Consider the following 26,687-nt stretch of genomic DNA (forward strand, 5'->3'; position numbering starts at 1 on the left):
GTTTCCTCTCCCACCATTGCTAGATGGGTCAAGTAGGTTATGTCTGAATCTGGGATTGCTGTCAGAAATTTTGGAGCTCATTCTACTAAAGGAGCTGTGGCCTCCAAGGCTGTCCACGTTGGTGGCAGATTGGAGGACGTTATGAATGCGTCTGATTGGTCTTCGGAATCAACTTTTATATAGTTTTATTTCAAGCCAATTCATGAAGCCTCTGCGCTTGTGGTAAGTAAGCTTTAAACTTGCATAATCTTCGCCTCCGCTTCCTGACATAGAATGAGAAATTTCCTAGTTATCACAAAGGAAAGTTTCAATTCTATTAAGGACGCGGAGGCGAGGATTATCCCTCCCTGGCTTCATCTAACCTCCAGCCCTGGGATTATCTGTATGAGGATTAACTTTCTACGTATCAGGAAAGTATTGCTCTTGTGATTTATTGTGTTTGCATCAGATATGTTCTATTTTGATTACAGTTTTATTTGGCAGCGTGTGCTTCAAGTACTTTATTGCCTTTGTATTTGCTTGACTGGTTGCTTTATGCTTATGTAATGTTCTCATATAGGAGTTCCTTCTGTATAGGAGATTATTATATTCTCTTTTATCCTAGGTTCAGATCAGAAGACGGATTAGACGATGGTCAACTTAACTTCCTGCAGCATTGAAAGAGGAAGGACTACGTCGTGGGATCTCCTATATGCCCTTGCCTGGACTGTGATTGGTAGACTGGTTTCCATGACTACCGCTGAGCCTCATGGGCTATGTAGTTCATGGCTGTTTTTTCTTGTTCCTTTTAACTTGCTGTCTAATAAATAGAGAAAGGATATGCATAATCCTCGCCTCCGCTTCCTTAATAGAATTGAAACTTTCCTTTGTGATAACTAGGAAATTTCTCATTATGACCAATGGAGCCGCATAGATAATGAGCAATGTATAGTGGCCACATGTAGATGTAGGATATTCTATATACTAGTGCATACTGAGACTTATCGGCTTTCATGACTGAGTTAGTATTTTCTGTACTATAAAGGTAGCTGATTTTTTATATGGCATGAAGGATGCTCTTGCTTTAAAATTGTTGGAGAGTGAAGGGCTGTTTGCTCTATCATACAATCTGTTTTTAAGTCTCATGCTAATCTACTTTCGAAGTAATATCTCCCTACATATTTGTATGGAATAAATCTGTGCAGCACCATTCCAGCTTAGGTAGGAACCCCTCAGTATAACATATACTTTTTAAAATACTTTCAGGTACTGGGTTTCTCCCATATAATCAAAGCCTGCACTCTATTTATTTGGATGCTAAGCTGAAGGCACTTGAGCAAAATCAAGACTGACAACCAACAGATATATTTTCTAACTCGACTATGAGGGTGAGATTTTCTTCATAAAATCTTTTGGAGGGCTGTCACAGGTTTGACGACTAGCACATGTATCGCCTTACAATGTTTTTTTTCTGTTTTTAGTTAAATCAACAAGCAGAGCAAATTGTAGACCTGTAATTATCTGTCCATCTACGTATTAGAAGATAACATAAATCTAAACATTTTTACTTGTTTAGAATACATGTAAATTTACTCTTTGACTTAAGTTTCTGGGCACGCTTAAATTTTTTTGTTTGTGTCACGGCCTCTTTCTTGAAATCCTTAATCTCTGCGCTCTTTCTATTGCACACTTGGTATTAGCACTATTGAATCATTTCTAACCTCAAGTTTCGGGTTTCCGGCTATAATAATTTCTGGCATGAGCATAATCAAACTATATAATCAGGGTACCTCTATCTTTTTAAAAAAAAAATTGCCATATATTTTCTCCTTTTCTCTTTTGCTCTTTTTAGTATGCGTGAATTTACTATCACGGTGTAGGGGTATCTTCTGCGGCCAGACTATATATGCCACCCACCAGGAAGGAGCAATCTTAATGTGTTATTGATAAAATGGCCAAATAACTAAAATGCTTTCTTTGCCACTAGCGAACCGCTGGACTGACTTTGCCATGTGTTTTGCATTTTTTCGTATTAACCCCACCCTTCAAACTTGAAAACTTTGAATTATTATTTGCTCCTGATGAAGATGGTTTTGATTGTGTCCCACCGAAACGTGCGTTGACCGAAAACTCACATATGGGAATCCCACCGGAGACACATAGAAGAAGAAATTGTTGGGACTCTCCAGCCCATTGTAGAAACAGTATTAGTGTCTCGCATCAAACTTATTGGATCTCATACGTATTTTAAATTGTCTTTTGTCACTATTTTGTAGTGTTGTTTGCATGTATGTCAGTATGGATGCTTTAGTTGGTATGCTTGCAGGTTGGATAAATGAGTGTACGGTTATTTTCACTATAGTAAATATTGTGTTTTTCTGCTCAGTTTTATCTTTATTATGAATTTGTTTTGTCAATTCTGACTGCATAACAGATAACAATTGAATGTTTAAAAACAGAAAAATAAAATATTAAAATAAGTTAGTCTTTTTGAAGCTGTGATGGTTTGCAAAATAACTTGGGGGTATGTATAATGTATGAATTTACAGAATCAGAAGTATAAATGAGATAGGTCAAGTTAGAGGTTTTTCACAGCTTCCTGTTTCTCTCCCCTCTCTCTAAGTCCTAAAATAAAATATTATAGGGGGAACTTTCTTTACATAGGCTTATAACATGGGCACTCTACACAGGCACCAGTAACATGACATGGGCACACTACACAAGTGCCATTACATGGGCACGCTACGCAAGCGCCAGTATCAGGACATGGGCACGCAATATAACATACGCACGCTTCACAAGTGCCAGTAACATGAAATGGGTATGCTACACAAGCGCCAGTAACATGACATGACATGCTACACAAGTGCCAGTAACATTGGCACGCTACTCAAGGACCAGTAACATTACGTGGGCACGCTACACTAGTGCCAGTAACATAACATGGGCATGCTACACAAGCACCAGTAACATGGGCATGCTACACAAGCACCAGTAACATATTATGGGCACCCTACACAAGCGCCAGTAACATAACATGGGCAAGCTACAAAAGCGCCAGTAACATGGGCACACTGCCACCGCATCAAGCACCCCCGTTTTGGCAAGTCCCCATGTACCATCATGGCCATCCGTAATTTTTCCAACAAGGAAATAACTTCCCTTTTTAGACAGAGGTTGGAGCAAAAGGAGAGGGCGGAGAAGAGGGCATCAAAAGAGAGGACAATGGCAGGAACAACCAACCATCTCGGTAGAGACTGAGGAAATATAAATTTTATGGTCAAATTGTGTTCCCTAGCGTGTACCCCACCGTCTCCTGTGCCAGCTATGAAGACGCAAATACATTTGCGTCCAACGTTAACATGTCCTCTTTCGAACCCACCCTGAATGGGTTGAATAGTCCGTTCCTAAGTATGCTATGCCAACGTCTTTTTGTGGTATACTTTGCACGTTTTTCAGCTCTGGCGAAGTAGGCCCTGAATTCTGCCATCGAGCCTCTTTTTCTGTTTTCTGACTCCGAGGGCCTCAGCCCAGGCTGTCTCTGTACCCGTGAACTCTGACTTACTTCTAGCGCGGCCCACCGCGCTTATCTCAGCCTGTTGCCTGCCAAGACTGACTCCAACCTTCGAATTATCTGTTCCGCTCCTCGAGAATGCATTCCTGCCTACTAGTTAAGTAAACATTCCCCCAGCTGCAGAGCAAAGGGTCAGGCCTTACTGTCTCCATGCAAGTAATTCATAGTCTCTGTTACCATGCTCCCTTGGAAGGCCCATGCCCCCACACATCTCATGCAGACATTTAGGCGCTTATACACGCACTCACAGTCAGTATAGAATAGCTTCTGCCCCAGAGACCTTTCCGTCCAGATAATATGGTTCCCAAACATCAGATATCAGATATGATAGAAGCACAAGTTGATCTGACATGCCAGACTTCTGTCTCTTTCCGCCAGTGTAAATGTCAAGTCCCCAGCACCCTCCAGTTTCACGTCAATCACACGTCATGCAGCTGCGCGCGCATCCAAGCCTCAGATTTCTGCTGACATTGCAACATTTCTGCTTTGTGCCACCCACTTGTGACACCTACCTATGACATTTCTAGCACACACCTCTATGTTTACGCCCAGTTCACGCCTTCTAATTACGTACCACTACCACGTGGATGCTGTTATCTCGTTTCTCTCAGCTGTTACGCCTACTGTATTGGTTTCTACTGCACGAATTAAGTATATAAGCTATGTATTGTCAATAAAAGATGGCTCTATCCCTTCCTGGACCCTTGAGGTTGCAGGAACATGATATCCAAGTCATGACCATTCCTTTATAAGGAATACAACCCCTAAGAACTCTAACACCACGGACTCTGTCTTTTTTCTTTCCGATTGAGTTATTATTGATTAAGTACTTTCCTGTATAGAAATTATGACGGTAAATTAAATATTTACGACATTTTGGCGCCCGAACAGGGACCCCTCCCCCACCTCACGCGCTGGTTGGTGCGTTGCAAGCTCTGTCCCCTGCCATCAGCTAGAAGGAACTACGCGTACTGGCAGGATTTCCTGTATCTCTCTCTGGCCCACGGAGGTGGTTCAAGTCATAATCAATACAGCACATAGTCCTGCACATCTAGGAGAGAAAGCGATGCTAGGCAGTTTACAGAATCTCTGGTACAACAAACACTTACGAGCAGCAGCAAAACAGAAAGTGCGTACCTGCATGATCTGTTGTCAGTTCAATCCAGGAAAAAGTGTTCCCGTAGAGCAAGGTGGATTTCATCCTCCTGATCACCCTTTTGAAGTCCTCCAGATGGATTATATCCAGATGGACCGTTGTCGAGGATTCAAATATGTCCTCGTAATTGTTTGTGCACTTTCCCGTTGGACCGAAGCATATCCAGTCTCAGATTACACTGCTCCGACCACTGCCAGGCAGCTGGTTCGTGAATTCTTCCCACGATACGGCTTGCCTCGTGTCGTGTACTCAGATAACGGACAGCCATTCTCATCCGAATTAATGAAACAAGTTTCCTTGCTGCTAGGATATCAGTGGAAATTCCACTGTGTCCGACATCCCGAAGCCGCAGGCCTTGTAGAGAGGCATAATCAGACATTAAAGACCCGCCTCGCTAAAATATGTCAAGAGAAAGGGGTCGACTGGATAGTCGCCCTGCCAGTTGCATTGTTCTATATGAGGATGGTCGCCCACTCGAGATCAGGACTATCCCCGTATGAAGTGGTCTTTGGCAGACCACCGAATATGTGGGGGACGCCCATTCCCAAGAAAATTACTGATGTTGATTGTAACATGTTGACAGATTACCTTGCCTCCTTGATGTCTGCACTGCAATCATGTCGTTCACAGGTTGCCGCAGCCTTCCCTGACAACACTGATGTAAAGCTGCATGATGTCCGTCCTGGTGATCTAGCCCTAGTGAGGAACTTCGACCGGAAAAGTCCGCTGGAGCCCCGCTGGAAAGAGCCGAAGACCGTCCTTCTTACAACACGGACCGCCGTCAAGATTGAAGGCCGAAAGGGGTGGGTCCATACGAGTCATATCAAACAGTGCAACGAACTGAAACCAGACCCAGACTCGTCCACCCCCACCAAAGACTGTATCGAACCTAGTGACTTTAAAGTTCCCGAACGAGAGAAAACTCCCCAAGAGGAGTACAAACTGAAACTCAGATCTAGCAAGTCAGACAGTTTAATTGTTTAAGTCCTCCCCTAGGTGAATCGGTTAAAAAGTTTCTGACATGTATCCCCTAGATCGAGATAGAGAGAGAGAGAGACAACTCAAGAAACATACATATTGCAAATCACTCCGCAGTCACTGTATAGTGACATTACTGATTATGTTTTTTCTAAGTCTTCTGATTATTATCGCCAGTATACTGCTTCCTATCTATTAGCCAGTTTTCAAGCGTGAACAATCTGCTTATAATGTCACTGCTGAACATTCTTTTAGTGAATTACCTCCACATGAACTTTCTTACAGACTTGCGCTGCGCAACAACACATTCATTAGTATGTTACATCACTCCCATCAGACTAACAATGCTACAAACTGCTGGATATGTGGCCGACTCCCTCCCTATCAGAAATACAAGGGAGCTCTGCCCCTCTTTCCGTACCCGTTCACTCACAATGGCTCCTGTGGTGCATGGTTTAGAATAATTAATTCCTTAGATTCTGATATTGCTGTTTTCAAAGGGAGCTGGGTTTGGGGAAACTTGAACTTAGTTCTGCTTAACGTCTGTTACCCTGACAAGAAGGGACTCCCCACTAGAATAGGAACTGATCTAGAGAATGAAGTATATGGATTAGGTAATTACACAATTAACCTTATGATTCTTACTGTTGAATCCGAAGCTGCACCAGTTCTCCCTGCTATGTCAGTATTACCAGTCACTGGTGAATTATGTGTTAGTAAGAAAGGTTCAGTACACTTAGGTCATAGCAAATGTACCACTGTGGTCGAATTCAGTGATCAAGGTAAATCGTCCTTTAAAGCTACCCGTCATTCCTACTTTGTTTGTGGTCATACCGCATACATACGCTTACCTCCAGATTGGGATGGTACCTGTTACATTGCATTCCTTCTGCCACCTGTTTTTCTAGCCCCTCCTGATTACCACAGAAATACAAATCTAGTAAAGAATAGGCTCCGAAGAGATCTCCCGATTGTCGACTACACTGAAACGGCATGGGAGCAATATACAGATTTCAATAAAGGATTCTTTTTCTTCACAGGCCCCGTTCAAAATAGTAAATTAATACGCAGATTAACTAGAACTCTTGAAGCAGTAGTGAATGAAACTGCCTCCGCCCTAGGTAACTTAACAGAGGAGCAGTCCGCCATGCGGGTTGTTGTTCTTCAGAATCGTCTTGTTATTGACGTCATCTTGGCAGATAGAGGCGGAGCCTGTAAGGTCATCGGGTCAAGTTGCTGTGTTTTCATCCCAGAAAACGCGCCATCTGTATACAAAGCTATTACACGTCTTCATAATATTGCAAATCTGATACATCAGAATCCAGGCACCTGGACTTGGTCCGGTTGGTTCTGGACAACGTTAACTGCTTGGGGATGGAAGATCCTATCCTTCCTAGGCATTGGCCTAGTCCTAATATTCAGTTGTTGCCTGTGCCTACAGTGTGGGCCAGCGATTTGTGGACTGTGCGCCACATCATGCATTGAACATTCCAGTTTTCTCTCAAACCGTGAGAGGAAGAAAGAAGAGCAAATGATGTTACAAGAACAAACTGATCGATTCATGAGGATCGATATATCATGAAGGGTCCGTAGGGAACAAGGAGGGAATGAGGAAATATAAATTTTATGGTCAAATTGTGTTCCCTAGCGTGTTCCCCACCGTCTCCTGTGCCAGCTATGAAGACGCAAATACATTTGCGTCCAACGTTAACATGTCCTCTTTCGAACCCACCCTGAATGGGTTGAATAGTCCGTTCCTAAGTATGCTATGCCAACGTCTTTTTGTGGTATACTTTGCACGTTTTTCAGCTCTGGCGAAGTAGGCCCTGAATTCTGCCATCGAGCCTCTTTTTCTGTTTTCTGACTCCGAGGGCCTCAGCCCAGGCTGTCTCTGTACCCGTGAACTCTGACTTACTTCTAGCGCGGCCCACCGCGCTTAGCTCAGCCTGTTGCCTGCCAAGACTGACTCCAACCTTCGAATTATCTGTTCCGCTCCTCGAGAATGCATTCCTGCCTACTAGTTAAGTAAACATTCCCCCAGCTGCAGAGCAAAGGGTCAGGCCTTACTGTCTCCATGCAAGTAATTCATAGTCTCTGTTACCATGCTCCCTTGGAAGGCCCATGCCCCCACACATCTCATGCAGACATTTAGGCGCTTATACACGCACTCACAGTCAGTATAGAATAGCTTCTGCCCCAGAGACCTTTCCGTCCAGATAATATGGTTCCCAAACATCAGATATGATAGAAGCACAAGTTGATCTGACATGCCAGACTTCTGTCTCTTTCCGCCAGTGTAAATGTCAAGTCCCCAGCACCCTCCAGTTTCACGTCAATCACACGTCATGCAGCTGCGCGCGCATCCAAGCCTCAGATTTCTGCTGACATTGCAACATTTCTGCTTTGTGCCACCCACTTGTGACACCTACCTATGACATTTCTAGCACACACCTCTATGTTTACGCCCAGTTCCCGCCTTCTAATTACGTACCACTACCACGTGGATGCTGTTATCTCGTTTCTCTCAGCTGTTACGCCTACTGTATTGGTTTCTACTGCACGAATTAAGTATATAAGCTATGTATTGTCAATAAAAGATGGCTCTATCCCTTCCTGGACCCTTGAGGTTGCAGGAACATGATATCCAAGTCATGACCATTCCTTTATAAGGAATAAAACCCCTAAGAACTCTAACACCACGGACTCTGTCTTTTTTCTTTCCGATTGAGTTATTATTGATTAAGTACTTTCCTGTATAGAAATTATGACGGTAAATTAAATATTTACGACAAGACGAGGAGCCAGACAAGAAGGAAGAAAAATTAATTGTTAATCTGTCCTCTGGGACTCTTACCTCTTCTGAAGAGAAAGTACTACAGAAAGGTTTGGGTTATGTCACTACCCCTACGACTGATGAGTTTTGTGACACCTGTGGAAGTCAAGGCTTTTTTCGCAAGATACGCCTCAAAGCCTTTTTCCAAGACAAACCCACCACCCCGACGGAGGACTCAGGGCTACAAAAACCATCCACCTTCACAGCAAACAGTAGCAAGGTACCAAACGAGGTATTGACATTTGAGCATGCGGTACTCTAAGACCTAACGAGTGACATTAAACCCACTACCTTTCACAATTTATCCTCAGCTTAACTGATGGCTGTCAGGGCTCTGGCGGATGATCCAGACATTACCATTAAACATGCCGATAAGGGAGGGGCAACAGTTAAGTCAACTGTTGACTACGATACAGAATGTCTACGACAACTCAGCAACCGGAGATATTACACTCCCATAATAGATTATCCCACCCCGCGACTAGCCACCATTATATCAACCATGGACTTCTCTGCTGAGACTGAGAGGTGGATCACCAAGAAGGAAGAAGAATTCCTCATCAATAAGGACCCCAAGACACCTTTCTTTTACATCTTGCCAAAGATTCACAAAGGGGTTACTCCAGTCCCCAGTAGGCCCATCGTCTCGGGGATTGGGTCGATCCTCGAACCACTCTCTTGGTTCTGTGATTATTTTTTGCAACCCCTGGTTAAAGCCGTTCCTTCGTTCTTACAAGACACCACTGATGTCCTCTGCCTGAGTGAGGGGCTCCAGCATCCAGAAGAAATTAACCTTCTGGTTACCCTGGATGTTGAGGCCCTCTACGCCAACATCCCACCACATTAAATGTCATAGAGGATACACGGACTAGAACAGACTGAGAATCTCCGGCCCCAGTGCCATTCGTGCTCGAGTGAGCTACATTGGCTTTGACTGAGAACTTTTTTGAATATAATAAACAACTCTATCATCAGACCCAGGGCACTTCAATGGGCAGCACATTCGTGCCGAGTGTGGTGTGATTGTATATGTCTGGCTTTGAGGAAAGAGATCCACAGTCCATAGAACCCCTACCTCATTAATGTGGTTTTTATGTGGGAGAGGTTTATTGATGACATCCTCATCTTGTGGAAGGGGGAAAGATCTAGATGTGATGAATTTTGTCACTGGATCAACACCTTAAACCCCTATCTGAAGTTCACCAGCACCATCTCAGACAATAATATACCTTTCCTTGACCTCAAGGTCATGTTAGACGAAGGTCAGATCAGTACTAAACTGCACAGAAAACCCACCAACAGAAATAGTCTTTTACTATTTAGCAGCCACCACCCAAGAGCCTCGAAAGAAAACCTGCCTTTCAGTCAGTTCCTCAGAATTAGGAGGAACTGCAGTTCTGTGGCCGACTTTAAAACGGAGGCAGACATTTTAGCAGAAAACCTACGCAAAAGAGAATATCCGAAACGCAACATTGCACTATCACTTAAGTAGGCCAGAAATAATAATCGAGAAGCACTACTAGAAACAAGGCAAAAAGAGCCCAGTGAGGTGCTCACATGTCACCACTTTTACCCCAGATTCTAATAGGATCAGGAATACCATGAGGAAACATCGGGGCATCCTTTATTCCGCACACTTAACCTGCCCGCTCCAAGGTTTGCTTTAAAAAGCACAAGCAACCTCAAGGATATGCTGATACATACCAGGCCCAAAGTCCACTCCACCTCACAAAGATCCTTGAAGTACCTGTTGTAGGACACTACCCATGCGGTGCCTGTACAGTTTGCCCACTTACAAAACCTACTAAAGATATCACATTTTTCGATAGATTTAAATGGCAGCTAAAGAGGCACACTAACAGCAACACTCCTAATTGCCTATACATGCTCATCTGCCCCGGTGGACTCCGTTTTATAGGCATGACCACCAGACCCATCAAGACACGCATTACAGAACATGGGAGCAATATCCGATGTCATAAAGCCAACACCAATATGGCTGCCCATTTTTAACTCCTGAAACATTCACCAGATTCACTATGCTGGGTCATATTAGAAGCGTACCCCAAAATGAACAAGAGCATTCTATTCCGCACTGAACAGAGATGGGTGCTTAGGTTTGCGTCAGATAAAGAGGGATTAAAGGAGGATAGTCCCTGGAGCCTGCTGACTAGATAAAATATACCCTCCAGAGTATCCCATACCCTCAGTATTTTGTTTGGCCAACACGTAATTCTGGCTGGCTAACACTGCATTAGAGCTCCTTCTAAGACCTTTTTGCACACTATTATCTCCCAATGTGACCACCCACACACATCTACATGATTACATTTGGGACACTAATGTATGTTTGACTAATTGTGACATCCTGACATGGTTTTAACTTTTATTAATAGGTGCCACGGAGACCACCGGACCCTTTTAAAGGATCCATTCTACTACTATAAATTATCGCCCAATGGCCTATTGTCAGGGTTAGGGCCCACATGTACTTCCCAATGAGGCTGAGACCCCGTTTGAAGACGAACATGGCCTTTAGTACATTACACTCCCTCTTAGCGATTACACGTTCTGTTGGTGACGTGCATTAACCACAGGGACACCAGTGACATCGGTACATGCCTGGTCAAACAGGACATTATACAATGGCCCACACTCTAACGTGGTCTATTGGAGGGTTGCGGATCCTGTTCGAGGTGTCCGCTCTACTATTCCAACCAGGCACCAACCAATTTAGGTTAGCGCCCTAGCGCTCTTCTTAGTGAGACAGGAGGCCCACCCCCTTTTGACACCAACCACGAGCTTAACAACGCCGCGCCACTTATGGCCATTACCTCCCTGTCCCGGCAGAGTGAGTGGTAGGTCCTCCGACATTTTACGGAGAAGACGCGTAAGTAATTGACTTCTTGCTGCTGGCATGGCAATGCCCATGGATTCCTTGGCATTTTCGCTTCAGGTGAGCCCCTAATATTTACGAGACTACGGGCCGCCAGCTGCTTTGTTTGTGTGTCTCCTGACATTGCGGTATTGCGCCGTGAGCTGCACAGTCGCCACGGCCCCAGCGGGCACACACGTTAGGTACGGTACTGTCCCATCCCGGTGCACGCAGTTTTGGGTGCTGGGCTATACGGTGCCTCCTCGCGCTGTGCCGGGCTGCTCGAGTACTCTGACACAGCCCCTTTCTGTACTCCAAGTTCAGAGACTCGTAACCAAGCTTAGGATACACCTTGGCCTGACTGTGTCCGTTGATCCCTGGCCACTGCGACAGGTGGAGAGACCAATTAACCAGCTGTATCATACTACCTTTTTCCTCACAATGTGTTTCCTCCCTCATTTCCATCTCATTGGACACTGCACTTTTCAGTGTCAACACCTGCCGGAACACGTTGTTACTAGCCATTGACCCCAATGGGGTGAGTCCTTACTTACTACCACTATTTGTAACTGCTCTACCACACTGAGAAAATGAGATTCATTTTTGATTTTAATATCGTCGCCTCACGCATGGTCACAGCACTCCAGCGTGAAGCATGCTTTCCTCACAGTCGAGTGCTGCAAGGTTATTTACAAATTTGTGCAACAAACATCATGAACATGCACATAACTATTCTGTGAATTTCCTTTTTCTCACAGGTTGACCTCCTAGATCCTCAGGTGCCACATTTAGGTGGTCTATCACTTGTGCTACATTGGACCACCACTGACCGTGTAGATAGAATTTGCTACTGTTCCTGAAGAATTGCCATCTATTTGACATTTAGGCAAGAAAGATGTTGACCTTGGGGGCGCGGTACCCTGTAACATTACAGCAGGGGTCCGCCACAGTCAGTTTTAACCAGGATAGGAGCCACACTCATTAAATTTGTTTTGATTGGACCTCTACTTCCTGTTTTAGTCTCACTTATTTACACCTCTTACAATCACTAGGCCCCTCACACGCACTGCACCTTACGGCAAGGAATAAAAGATCTCCGCCAAAGAGCCCCTTAGAGGGTGCCCGTCGGGTATTGTAGTGTCGACCCGACGAGGAGTAGACCCAATGATGAAGTATGACACATAGCTGGTTGGGTGTGTGAGGGCCTTAATTCCGAAAGGCGTAATCCCCTCCTTGATTTGGATATTAAGTGAACACGGTTTCACTTAAGCAAACTGTATTGTTCAGTCAGGAACTGCATACCCTTTTGTATTGATCAGTTGTTGGTCATGTATGCTGGACCTGGCAAAAAAAAGCCTATAGTCCTCCTTATTTCTAGACACACACTACACAATCGCCAGTAACAGGACTTGGGCACACTACACAAGCGCCAGTAACATGGACACACTACACAAATACCAGTAACATAACATGGGCACACTACACAAGCACCACTAACATGGGCATGTTACACAAGCGCCAGTAACATGACATGGGCATGCTACATAAGCACCAGTAACATGGGCACGCTACACAAGCGCCAGTAACATGACGTGAGCACACTACACAAGTGCCAGTAACATGACATGCTATTTAGAAGAACAAGGGAACCCACTCGGTAAGCAAGGACCAAGGGTATTCGTATAAAGGAGCAACAACGGTCCTTCCATCTAAACTTCTAGCTGCTCACTTATTGTAAATTGCCTGAGAAACTTCCCACCCCCTGTTATTGTAAATTGTTGTCTAGCCCTGTTGGATACAGGATTGTGTCCCACTGTAAATATGTTGCTTTGATATTCTTTTTATTACATTATCGATTAAATTTTGAGGTCCGGCTGGACTTCCTGTTCATTATAGCTCAGATTGTGGCCTATAATTATTTAACAGTGTACATCCTTTTTGTCAAGGACCGTTGTTGTTCCTTTATAGTAACATGACATGAGCACAGTTCACAAGCGTCAGTAACATGACATGGGCACAATACACAAGCACCAGTAACATGACATGGGCACACTACTCAAGCACCAGTAACATGACATGGGTACACTACACAAGCACCAGTAACATGGACAGACTACACAAGCGCCACTAACATGGGCATGTTACACAAGCGACAGTAACATGACATGGGCACGCTACATAAGCACCAGTAACATGACCTGAGCAGACTACGCAATTGCCAGTAACATGACATGAGCACACTACACAAGCACCACTAACATGACATGAGCACACTACACAAGCACCACTAACATGACATGGGCACAACACACAAGCACCAGTAACATGACATGGGCACAACACACAAGCACCAGTAACATGACATGGGCACACTACACAAGCACCAGTAACATGGACATACAACACAAGTACCTTTAACATAACATGGGCTTACTACACAAGCGCCAGTAACATGGACACGCTACACAAGCGCCAGTAACATGACATGGGCACGCTACATAAGCACCAGTAACATGGACACACTACACAAATACCAGTAACATAACATGGGCTTACTACACAAGCGCCAGTAACATGGACACACTACACAAATACCAGTAACGTAACATGGGCTTACTACACAAGCGCCAGTAACATGGACACGCTATACAAGCGCCAGTAACATGGACACGCTACACAAGTGCCAGTAACATGACATGGGCACGCTACATAAGCACCAGTAAGATGGGCACGCTACACAAGTGTCAGTAACATGGGAACGCTACACAAGCTCCAGTAACACGATATGAGCACACTACACAAGCACCAGTAACATGACATGAGCACACTACACAAGCGCCAGTAACATGACATGGGCACGCTACACAAGCGCCTGTAACATGGGCATGCTACACAAGCGCCAGTAACATGGGCATGCTGCACAAGCGCCAGTAACATGGGCATGCTGCACAAGCGCCAGTAACAGCGGCATGCTACACAAGCGCCAGTAATATGACATGGGCACGTTACACAAGCACCAGTAATATAACATGGACACACTACACAAGCGCCAGTAACATGGTCACACTACGCAAGTGTCAGTAACATAACATGGGCACATGACACAAAATAATATCCTTTCTTTGTTATCACTTCATTTCACTAAAAAACTTTTTTTAATTAATTTAGTACATTATCTATCACTTGCAGTAGCATTTACAAGTTAGAACAGAGGCCCTGAAGAAAGCCTAGGGTCCTATTCCCAAAAGGCTGAAACATGTTGGCCCCCTTGCAGGTATTTGGTTAAACTGCAAGATACATATATTACTGCACTGTTCTTGTTTTTAACAGGAAGAGGCCCTTTTCCAAAATAAATAAAAAATCTTTTTCTTGTGGTTCTCTATCCTATTTTAAATTCACCACTTTTATAATTTTTCTTGCACTGCACTTGATCCCATCAGATCAGAGTCACATGGTCCTAAAGTGATTGTGGGTCGGAATACCATTTACTGATAAAGGGTACGATCTCCATCTCAATGATCTAGACATGCGACCCTTATAGGATTACCAAGTGATAATACAATCTTTTGATGGGAATCCTAAAAATGTGTTTCCTCTACAATCATTGGTGGCCCACATTTTTTATACTCCTTGTCCCAAGTCATAACTAGTTAGCCATGGCTATATCTGGTTGTACTATTTTATACTTCCAGTCAAGTACATAGAGGTTCTTAATAATCCTCTTTTTTTAGACCCCTAGGTTTCCCTGTTGTATATGTGTACACGTGACACAAGCACCAGTAACATAACATGGGCACGCAATACAAGCACCAGTAACATAACATGGGTGCGCGACACAAGCGCCAGTAACATGGACACACTACACAAGCGGCAGTAACATAACATGAGCACAATACACAAGCGCCAGTAACATAACATGGGCACACTACACAAGTGCTGGTAACATGACATGGGCACACTACACAAGTGCTATTAACATGGACACACTACACAAGCGCCAGTAACATTATGGCAGAGGTCTTCAAACTGTTCGGTGCGCCCCCCTGGGGGTTCGTGGATGTGTTGCCAGGGGGGGCGCAAATAGGTCTGCAATTACATGTAAATTAAGATAGCCTGGAAGCACAAAAAGGAGCCATTCTAGGCTGTCTTCATTTACATGCTCCAATTAAACGCCACAAAAAAGTGAAAGGGTGGTACTACTAAGTGGCACTGGGGAGGCCAGGGACTGTGAAGTTAGGGTCAAAGAGCAGGCTAAAAAGAAGAAAAAAAATTGCATTCCATTGTTTCCTGTTCACTTTGGAACAACTGTATAGGTTCAAAGGTTCAAAATAAGCTTTATTCGATATTTAGAAAAAATATCATATAAGCATAAGCATACATTATTATAGAAAATTTAAAAAAGCATTATAATGACAGACAAGAAACGATTTCAGTTAAAAGAAGTTATCCAATACTCAGTAGGAGGTTAAAAATCACTGATAAGGGAACTATTTAGAAACGACATTTAAAAACAACAAATTAAAAACAGCAATAATTGTTATGTCCCATATCGGTCTAAAGTTTCCCAAGACCTTTGTGTTCTTGATATCTGGGTGGGTGGAAAGCTCGGATAAAAGTCATGTAAATCCCAGATGCGAATTTGGCCATCCCCCTGTTTATACTTGCAGGAACGTAAGTAAGGGGTTGTTTTCCTTTGCTTGAACCTAATTAGGACCAAGTCCCCTGGAATGTCTTTTGGCAGAGTGCCCAACCACCCCACCCTCCTAACGCTTAAGATCCCCCCATCTAGGTCAGGTGGCAGAGGTCTATTAGTCTGTAACCAATGCATGGCCTTGTGTAGTAAGTCTTGGCGTGTTTCAACTTTTCCGTGGGTTAGAGGTGGAATCCCGGAGACAACAGTCACATAGGGGGCGGCTTCGGGAGGTAGATTTATTCGTGGCATTCTGATAGGTTCATTTTTCACCTCAATGTGGTTTGTTTGGGCCAACGATAAAGTTTGAGAGTGCGCATTCCTGCGGGGGTTCAGATTTGGTTTTTCCCGGACAAGGAGGGGGATCGGAGGGTTTGATGATGCTGATTTAGTTCCTGGTGGGATATGTGTTTTGACTATCAGTTCAATGTTAGATATCCTATCCCCCAGATCGTTGATTTTTTCCACCAATGGAGAAATTAGGGAGATTAATAGATGCTCGAGCTGGGCCAATAAAGTTGGTTGGGGAGGTGATGGGGAATTTTCCTTATTTCCAAGCTCCATATCCCCCGACACAGAGGTAACATTTGAGTGGTGCTGAGAGGGACTGGAGCATAGTTTAGGAGTTTTGGGTGGCTTTCCGTTGTTGATGGCATCATCGGTCTTTCTTTTGGTGTTCTGCCCACCCGGTAGTGCTATAAGTGGAGATTGGAGTTTATTAACAGACAGAGGTGACATCTGCAGGGTGTCGTAAGCGAGATGTGGGTTGTTGTCTGTGCTTATAGGGGATAAAAGGTCGGGGGTATATTGAGTTCCACACATGGCATTAAGCTCGTCCCAGATAGACATGGTGTAATGCTAAATAGCAAACAGTGGGCTAAATAGAGATGATAAGGGGAAGCACAGTACCTCTTTGCTGTAACAGGGTGATAAGGGTGGTGGCCCGTCCCGGCCTCTTTGTGCCTCTGAGGGCCACAGAGGGCCCGCCCTTTGCCCGGGCTTAGCCCGGCGCTGCCCCGCGCGCTCCCGCGACGCGGATACAGCCGGTGACTTTTCAACGCGCCTCCGGGCGCTCCTCCTTCACTTCCTGGACCTGGGGCACCTGGGAAACGTAGTCTCCCTCCGCTCGGCAGCCGCGTTGGTAGTTGCGGCGGCGGGAGGGAGACAGGACAGCAGCAGGACCTCCGTGGTCGCCTGGCAAGGTAACGGTGAGCTCTCCCCACACGCAGCTCAGCCCCCGCTCCACCGACACAGCCGGTGACTTTTCAACGCGCCTCCGGGCGCTCCTCCTTCACTTCCTGGACCTGGGGCACCTGGGAAACGTAGTCTCCCTCCGCTCGGCAGCCGCGTTGGTAGTTGCGGCGGCGGGAGGGAGACAGGACAGCAGCAGGACCTCCGTGGTCGCCTGGCAAGGTAACGGTGAGCTCTCCCCACACGCAGCTCAGCCCCCGCTCCACCGACACAGCCGGTGACTTTTCAACGCGCCTCCGGGCGCTCCTCCTTCACTTCCTGGACCTGGGGCACCTGGGAAACGTAGTCTCCCTCCGCTCGGCAGCCGCGTTGGTAGTTGCGGCGGCGGGAGGGAGACAGGACAGCAGCAGGACCTCCGTGGTCGCCTGGCAAGGTAACGGTGAGCTCTCCCCACACGCAGCTCAGCCCCCGCTCCACCGACACAGCCGGTGACTTTTCAACGCGCCTCCGGGCGCTCCTCCTTCACTTCCTGGACCTGGGGCACCTGGGAAACGTAGTCTCCCTCCGCTCGGCAGCCGCGTTGGTAGTTGCGGCGGCGGGAGGGAGACAGGACAGCAGCAGGACCTCCGTGGTCGCCTGGCAAGGTAACGGTGAGCTCTCCCCACACGCAGCTCAGCCCCCGCTCCACCGACACAGCCGGTGACTTTTCAACGCGCCTCCGGGCGCTCCTCCTTCACTTCCTGGACCTGGGGCACCTGGGAAACGTAGTCTCCCTCCGCTCGGCAGCCGCGTTGGTAGTTGCGGCGGCGGGAGGGAGACAGGACAGCAGCAGGACCTCCGTGGTCGCCTGGCAAGGTAACGGTGAGCTCTCCCCACACGCAGCTCAGCCCCCCACAACTGTATATAAAAACACCACTCGAGGACAATTCATTAGTTAACGATCAATTAGGCATAGAGGGCGTGGTGTAGTGCCGTGTTCAACAGGCAACAGTGTAAATCTGTCAGGGAATGGCATGGAAAGTGTGCAGAGAAACTAAAACCCAATCCCGTTTAAAATGTGGAAGAGTTTAGCAACTCGGAAAGGTGTGGTGGGTGATAGAAACAGAGTATGTCTGTCCAAACTACTGGTGGTCATTGAAAGGTATAAAATATAAAAGTATTTGCCTGTATTGGACAAAGGAAATTTCTTGTTCCCGAAGAGCTGACCATGTCGCAATTTAAGACCATTGTCGGATGCCAATTAGCTTTATCAAAAACACAGGCTTTTTTCTTTATGGTGAATAACAAGACCTTACAGTTAATGTCTGTCACAATGTCAGAAGTGTATTGGGATCATAAGGATGAAGATGGCTTCTTATTCCTGACCAATGCATCACAGGAGATGTTTGGCTGCAATCTAACCAATGACTAGCAGAAACAGACAGACTGCCACGCACTATTACAGACTGCTTAACATTAAAGCAGGTTTTATCTAGAGTGTTAGACCTGGCACCATTGGTGTGAGTCTCCTTTCCATTTTTTTACCGTGCCTCATGTGTTTTTCTGGTGTAAGATGCTTTAGGCACTGTGCCACTGCTGTCCAGTGCCACAGTGCGAGTGCTCCCTATGGTAAATTATTGTACGAATTTGTGAATCCATGATTGGGTATATTTGACTCACAGTCAGGCCCTAGTATAGTGTACACGAGGTGCCCAGGGCTTGTGAGTCAAATGCTGCTGGTGGGCTTGGAGCACTGGTTGTGCGACCCACAGAAGTAGCCTGTAAACGTGTGTCTTGTCTGCCATCGCAGAGCCTGCGTGCAGTCTCGCACTGCCATGTCGACTGGGTAAGTGCACCCACGTACCAGTCCCTAAACCGTCCATTTGCTTTATATCAGTCACCCCTATGGTAGGCCCAAGGCAGGATGCGATGTAAGTATAAGGTAGGACAAGCCCTGATGTATGTGGCATGTCCTAATAGTGAATTACAGCCATTTTCGATTTTCACTATTGCAAGGCTACCTGTTCTCCGTAGGCCAGAATAAGCAGTTGTGATTATTACATCTTATAATCCTAACTGACTCAGGGAACATGGTAGAAATCTGAGGTTATTAGGACTGAACTCAGAATGATAAAATACATATTTTAGTAAAGGGGGTTTTAAAATTCAGTGTTTGAAAATGCCACTTTTAGAAAGTAGGTATTTTCTTGCCTAACTATCCAAGCCTGCCTCTGCTGTGCTGTGTATTCCCTGTCTGGAGTTTGAGTGACAGGGGCTGGGGAATTTCCAGGAGACAGGGTGAGGCAGCCAGGGCTGAATAGAGAGATCTCCATGCAGATTGGTGGGAAGAGTTACACCTTGGACCTGGATAGGGTTGTGCTCTCCCTCCACAGTGCTGGCTCCGACTCCTGTGGTGCGTCTGCCGCTTCTGCCCTGCTCCTTGAAAGGAACGGCCACGACATGTCAACAAAGTGCTCAAGAACTACCCAGAAGGGGCGTGGCTTCGTGAGGATCCAGCATAGCCGCCTGCTAGATTGTCTCCGTGACTCCCTCCCTACAACGCCAATCTGCTACACCAATCTGATCCTCCGGTGCCATATCCATACACCGGAGAGTAGTGGTGCTCAACGCTTTTAGCCCGAAATCGAACTGACGTCTGGGGCCGAAGTTATGGTGGCTGGCATTTGCGGCACTCCTGGTTGCGGAAGCCGGGGCCTTGCGTAGAGACTAGACCGCTGCAAGAGCTGAATTTGCCTGAGCGACTTCCTTCCTTCACCTTGGGGGACCGAACTTTGTCGAGATTGAACTCGCTGGTACCGCGCAAAAGCTCCGGATGCTGTAGCCCTGCCACATCTGCGCCCCTCTCTGAATTGCGGGCCTTGTGCACCGGTGCTCGTTTCCGCCTGAGCTCCGGACCACCACCTCCTCCCAGGCCTTCAAAAGGGACCTCAAAGTTCTCCTCCTCCAGAGACACCTCCAATAGTAATTCACGTCCTCTTGCTATTTGGAGGAAGGCTTCCCACTACTGATATTTACTACTTTCCATGACCATGGGAGTGCCTTCCCAGTGTTCTCCTGTGATGGGAGTGTCTGCCTTTTTGCAGTATTCTCCATGTACTTGTGTTCGGTGCCCTTTTGTAACATGCACACAACACTTTGCCCTTGTAACACACGGTTGCTACCTCTCACATGTTTTTACCTCTGATACTTGCACAAGTGCCACCTTGCCTACGTAACGCCTGTTCTTGTGCCGAGCACTTATTGCAGTATTATACCTCAAATTATACTCTGTTTTCTCTTTTAACTGCACACTTGTCACTTTTCCTCTTGTGCACTTTTGACTACCTCATGTATTTTTGGTTGTTCATCATTTTTTACTACCTCAAGTATTTTGTTTGCTCACAATTGTCACTATTACCTTTACTACCTCATGTATTTTTGGTTGCTCACAATGTTTACTACCTCAAGTATTTTGTTTGCTCACAATTGTCATTATTACCCTTACTACCTCATGTATTTTTGGTTGCTCACAATTTTTACTACCTCATGTTTTTTTGTTTGCTCACAATTGTCACTATTACCTTATGTAAGTAACGTATGTTTTAGCAATCTGCTCTTTTGTAATGTTTCTCATTATGTTTCATTTCTGTTCCGAATGTGAAGCGCTCTGACGCCTTCGGGTAAAGTCCGCGCTATATAAAAATGCATAAATAAATAAATAAATAAATTGAGAGGGCACGGTAGAGACGTGGCGCAAGGGGGAAGAGCTCAGACGAGATATCGTCGCATGCAGTGGGATGCCTCTAGAAGGCCTGGGACAGTGAGTTGAGAGCACACGCTCCCTGATTGCCTCACTTCCTTTATTCCTGATGCTGGGGGCTCCTTCTTCCCCCCCTTCCATCCCACTCATTCACCTACACCACTGCTGCTGGCCCTTCATTGTAGATGCTATGTAACCAAAAACAGGGCTTGACTAATCAGTAAGGCGGAGTCACCAACAAAACACACCAACCGAGTTGCCAATACTGATACCTGACTACAATGCTATTAAATAAATAGGTGCAAGGAAACCAAACCAAGCATCCAACAGCTTCTTATTAGCTTTTATTTGCAATTTTCAAAATGTGTTTTGAAATGAGGTGTATATACAGGGGCTATGTATACAAAACAATGTCATCAAATAAATACACACACCTTTTTACACTCACACTCCCTCCACGTTGTTCATATGTACACATCCACATTGATACACATCACCACAAACAACATACACCACATTAATCCTAACGGGCCAATGTTCTTATTATGAAAACTGGCCTGGCCACTCTCCAACAGAAATTCCCTCTTAGATGTTTTATAAATGCAAAACAAATGTTGTCAATGCAGTTTTTCACAATATAACATAAATCTTAATCCAACCAAGGGAACAATTTGAATGGGAGTGGAAATAACACGATCTATGCGTTACAAACCCCCTGCAGTATGGGGGTTCTCATCAGGACCAACAACCACTGTGATGACAAAAAACAAAAATCACGATATCAGAAACTAGATCTGGCTTTAATGACTGAGCCTTCCTAAGCGTTCCAACCTCACTGCTACTTACCAACTCCAGATAAAACCACCACTCTCTGCTTTATGTTTTACAGTGAGATTCTAAAAAATAAAAACGAACAAAAATCGTCCTTTGGTGAATAAATCCGGCCTTTCATGTGGCCTTGAGAGCCCTGCCTCGGTAGACTCGTGGATGTACTTTCAGTCACAAGAAACTGTCGGCCAAAAAACATCCGTTTTTCTCCGAACTTCTTAAAGCGCGGAGGCGCCCGCGCCTACACAGAGTAGTATCCAGAGCTGAGGCCAGTCAAGCGGGCATCACTGGGCCTGTTGGCATTCCCGGGTTATAACCGCCGGGATCCACGAGGGCCGCGTCATACCTTCAGATCAGCGCGAGCTCCCCTCGCCGCGCGCCGGGTTATAACCGCCGGGATCCACGAGGGCCGCGTCATACCTTCAGATCAGCGCGAGCTCCCCTCGCCGCGCGCCTGCAGCGGCCCCTGCTGTGGAGAGCGGCGTTTATCAGAAGACCCGGTGTACTGTCGATAGAGCCACCCCATCTGGCTTTACACCCCCCGCGTTTCCACGCATGCGCATAATTATGCGCATGCGTGGAAAGCCCATGTCTTGGCTGCATGGATTTTGAAGCACCCCACTCTACTGCCCGTGTACTGCGCATGCGTGTGATTACACGCATGCGCTTTTAAGATCCAGCGGCGAACACTCCTCCTGCTCGAGCAGCGTTAACCCCATAGCTGCCACCCGAGCACTCAGGATGGTTTGCAGTGAGTGCTAGGAGTCAGTGAGCTCACAGAGAGCCCCCTTTTCAGTCACAGGCTGCTCTGAAGACAGGCAGTATCACTAAAACACTCTACTGTGTGTGTCACTACACTGTCCGAACACCGTTATCTTACTGGGACATGAGGTATGGTAACAGTTATGTATTACACTGGTGGCCAAAGGAGCTAATGTGCCTACTCCAAGGATCTGTCTTTGCTCTCCTATACTCACATGTTCACTTGTTTCATTTCACATGAGTTTACATAGCTTTTCATCCTTCTAGGGTCGATAAAATGAGTACCATTGAACAGAGGATCTTTGACCATTCAATAGCACAGCTAAACTCTGGGGGTTTTACTTGCAGTCTACTAATATGGGTGCTATGTTTGTAGGTAATAGAAATGAAAACTCTCAGAAATGTCCATCTACAAACAGTGGTGCTGTGTTCTGCTAAACAGGCAGAGCACAGCAAAAGGCAGGACCACAGGGACAGCACGGCTATACAAATATCCAATCCACCACTGGCCTGAAACCCCCATCGCATGGCCATGCAGTCCATAATAACTGCTGACTGGCACCACTGGCGGACTCAGCAGCTATCACCTGCCTGCTGGAAGCAGGCATGGCGACCAGCTGACAACCTGCACCCCTGCATTTAATTTGGCCTCATAAATGACACTGTGGAGTGGGTCAGGTATAAAAACAAATTGCATCCACTTAAAAGATCCCCTCTCCCAGAAACCTCTGAAGGCAACATTGGAGATGATAGATCATTGCAGGATTCCTGTATCCTGGCACCTTTGGAAAAGGCATGTAAAGTGGCAGGGCTGTACTTTTAGAAGACCAGGTGGTGGAGTACAGAATGAGATAGATAGAGTGAGGGCGATAGAGAGATAGATAGATAGATAGAGTGAGGGCGATAGATAGATAGATAGATAGAGTGAGGGCGATAGATAAATAAATAGATAGATAGATAGAGTGGGGCGATAGATAGATAGAGTGGGCGATAGATAGATAGATAGATAGATAGATAGATAGAGTGAGGGCGATAGATAGATAAAGTTAGGGCGATAGATAGATAGATACATACATAGACAGATAGATAGAATGGGGGCGATAGACAGATAGATAGAGTGAGGGCGAAAGATAGATAGATAGAGTGAGGGCTATATGACCGATAGATAGAGTGAGGGCGATAGATAGATAGAATGAGGGTGATAGAGTGACAGATAGATAGATAGAGTGAGGCAGATAGATAGATAGATAGATAGATAGATAGATAGATAGATAGATAGATAGATAGATAGATAGATAGATAGATAGATAGATAGATAGATAGATAGATAGATAGATAGATAGATAGAATGAGGGCGATAGATAGATAGATAGAGTGAGGGAGATAGATAGATAGATAGAGTGAGGGCAATATGACCGATAGACAGAGTGAGGGCGATAGATAGATAGAATGAGGGTGATAGATAGAGTGAGGGCGATAGATAGACAGATAGATAGATAGAGTGAGGCAGATAGATAGAATGAGTGCGATAGATAGATAGATAGAGTGAGGGCGATAGATAGATAGATAGATAGATAGATAGATAGATAGATAGATAGATAGATAGATAGATAGATAGATATATAGATAGATAGATAGAGTGAGGGCGATATGACCGATAGATAGAGTGAGGGCAATAGATAGATAGAATGAGGGTGAAAGATAGAGTGAGGGTGATAGATAGACAGATAGATAGATAGAGTGAGGCAGATAGATAGATAGATAGATAGATAGATAGATAGATAGATAGATAGATAGATAGATAGATAGATAGATAGATAGATTGATAGATAGAGAGTGAGGGCCATCGATAGATAGAGTGAGGGCGATAGATAGAGTGAGGGCGACAGATAGATAGAGTGAGGGCGATAGATAGATAGATAGAGTGAGGGCGATAGATAGATGTGTGTGGTTGTGTGTGTGTGTGTGTTTGTACGTGTGGTTGTATGTGTGTGTAGTTGTATGTGTGGTTGTGTGTGTGTGGTTGGGTGTGATTGTGGGTGTGGTTGTGTGTGTGGTTATGTGTGCGATTGTGTGTGTGGTGTTGTGTGTGTGTAGTTGTATGTGTGTGTGCGCGGTTAGAGAAGGATGCATGTGGAAGAGAGCAGCAGATCAGCACAGCAGAAGAGAACAGGGAGTTAAAGAAGGAGGCAGTTGGAAGAGAGCAGCAGATCAACACGGGAGAAGAAAACAGGGAGTTAGAGAAGGAGGCGGTGGAAAGGAACAGCAGATCAGCACGGGAGAAGCGAACAGGGAGGTAGAGAAGGAGGTGGGGTGGAAGAGAACAGCAGATCAGCAAGAGAGAAGAGAACAGGTAGTTAAAGAAGGAGGTGGGTGGAAGAGAGCAGCAGATTAGCAAAGGAGAAGAGAACAGGGAGTTAAAGAAGGAAGTGGGGTGCAAGAGAGCAGCAGAATAGCACGGGAGAAGAGAACAGGGAGGCAGAGAAGGAGGCGGGTTGAAGATAGCAGCAGATCAGCTCTGGAGAAGAGAAGTGAACAGGGAGTTGGAGAAGGAGGTGGGTGGGAGAGAGCAGCATAACAGCACAGCAGAAGAGAGCATGTAGTTAAATAAGAAGGCGGGTGGACGAGAGCAGTAGATCAGCACTGGAGAAGAGAACAGGGAGTTAGAGAAAGCGGCGGTTGGAACAGAACAGCTGATTAGCACAGGAGCAGAAAACGGAGTTAAAGAAGGATGCGGGTGGAAGAGAGCAGCAGATCAGCACAGGAGAAGAGAACAGGGAGTTAAAGAAGGAGGCGGGTGGAAGAGAACAGCAGATCAGCACGAGAAAAGAGAAGAGAACAGGGAGTTAGATAAGGAGGTGGGTGGAAGAGAGGAACAGATCAGCACAGCATAAGAGAACAGGGAGTTAAAGAAGGAGGTGGGGTGGAAGAGAGCAGCAGATCAGCAGACGTTAACAGGGAGTTAAAGAAGGAGGTGGGGTGGAAGAGAGCAGCAGAACAGCACGGGAGAAGAGAACAGGGAGGTAGAGAAGGAGGTGGGGTGGAAGAGAACAGCAGATCAGCACGAGAGAAGAGAACAGGAAGTTAAAGAAGGAGGTGGGTGGATGAGAGCTGCAGATCAGCACATGAGAAGAGAACAGGGAGTTAAAGATGTAGGCGGGGTGGAAGAGAACAGCAGATCGTCACAGGAGAAGAGAACCGGGAGTCACTTTTCATCTCTTATCTTTATCACCCCCCCTTCCCCATTTATACCCCCATGAAGTCTGATCCACAGATAGTCCACACTCACGTGCGCGCGTTTCCAGGAGCGCCCATAACCGGCGCATTTATCTGATATGATGTCGAAGTCCTTCATTTCTGTCTAACGGTAACCGGTCGCAGCGTCGCACGCCCCGCATAACAATGGCTTCTTGGGTGGTAGACGAGCGGCCGCGCTCCCCATGCTAAGATGGCGGCCGGGGAGGCAGGCGTCACACAAAAAGATGGCTGCTGAAAGGTTGGTCTTCTCACCGAAATAACAGGCCGCATCCCCCACAAAGATGGATGCCATTGTCTCTGCTCTTGCACAACGCGTAAGGGCTAGAGTATCGCGTCCTTCACAACAACAAGGCTAAAACGGTTATTGGGATCCACGTGACAGTAGCCACGCATACGTTTGTCTCACAAACGTGCCGGTTTTCCGTGGTTCCCTGCTCCCCGTCTGTATGCGCTCCCCCCTCGTGTGTGCGCATCGCACTATCCTACGCAACCGCACAATGTACTTTTGGCTTCATACAGGTATTTTTAAGCTCCAGCGGTAAGTCTTCTATTTTGATAGTTGCTCGGTCCAGCCGTCTCGTTGTCACTTCCTCCACTGTACGAGGAGTCTGAAAAGTTGGTGTATCTTCTTCCACCTGCTTGAAATAATCCTCAGCCAGATACGGGTAGGTTTTTTTCTTATTATAATATTGGATGTCCTTTGCTAGAAAAACAAAAAATTGGAGAAACTAGCAAAGGACATCCAATATTATAATAAGAAAAAAACCTACCCGTATCTGGCTGAGGATTATTTCAAGCAGGATAATCAGGGTCGTTTTTTCTAC

General features: G+C 45.9%; 3 pseudogenes across 2 annotated transcripts in view; 2 read left to right on the forward strand and 1 right to left on the reverse strand.

Annotated features, from left to right (window-relative positions):
• LOC147737302 (uncharacterized) overlaps positions 1–790 on the forward strand; it is a 246,203-nt pseudogene extending 245,413 nt beyond the window's left edge. Inside the window, exon 2 of the transcript XR_015296417.1 lies at positions 605–790. The product of XR_015296417.1 is annotated as an uncharacterized LOC147737302 (transcript). The remainder of the gene's footprint in view (positions 1–604) is intronic.
• LOC147737304 (uncharacterized) overlaps positions 1–22,309 on the reverse strand; it is a 76,750-nt pseudogene extending 54,441 nt beyond the window's left edge. The window contains exon 1 of the transcript XR_015296094.1: positions 22,190–22,309. The product of XR_015296094.1 is annotated as an uncharacterized LOC147737304 (transcript). The remainder of the gene's footprint in view (positions 1–22,189) is intronic.
• On the forward strand, positions 18,290–18,729 carry LOC147737305 (microtubule-associated protein 1 light chain 3 gamma pseudogene; annotated as a pseudogene).
• Positions 22,310–26,687: the final 4,378 nt, after the last annotated feature.

This window comes from Lissotriton vulgaris, chromosome 1_1, assembly GCF_964263255.1.
Source record: "Lissotriton vulgaris chromosome 1_1, aLisVul1.2, whole genome shotgun sequence".
Classification (NCBI taxonomy): Eukaryota; Metazoa; Chordata; class Amphibia; order Caudata; family Salamandridae; genus Lissotriton; species Lissotriton vulgaris.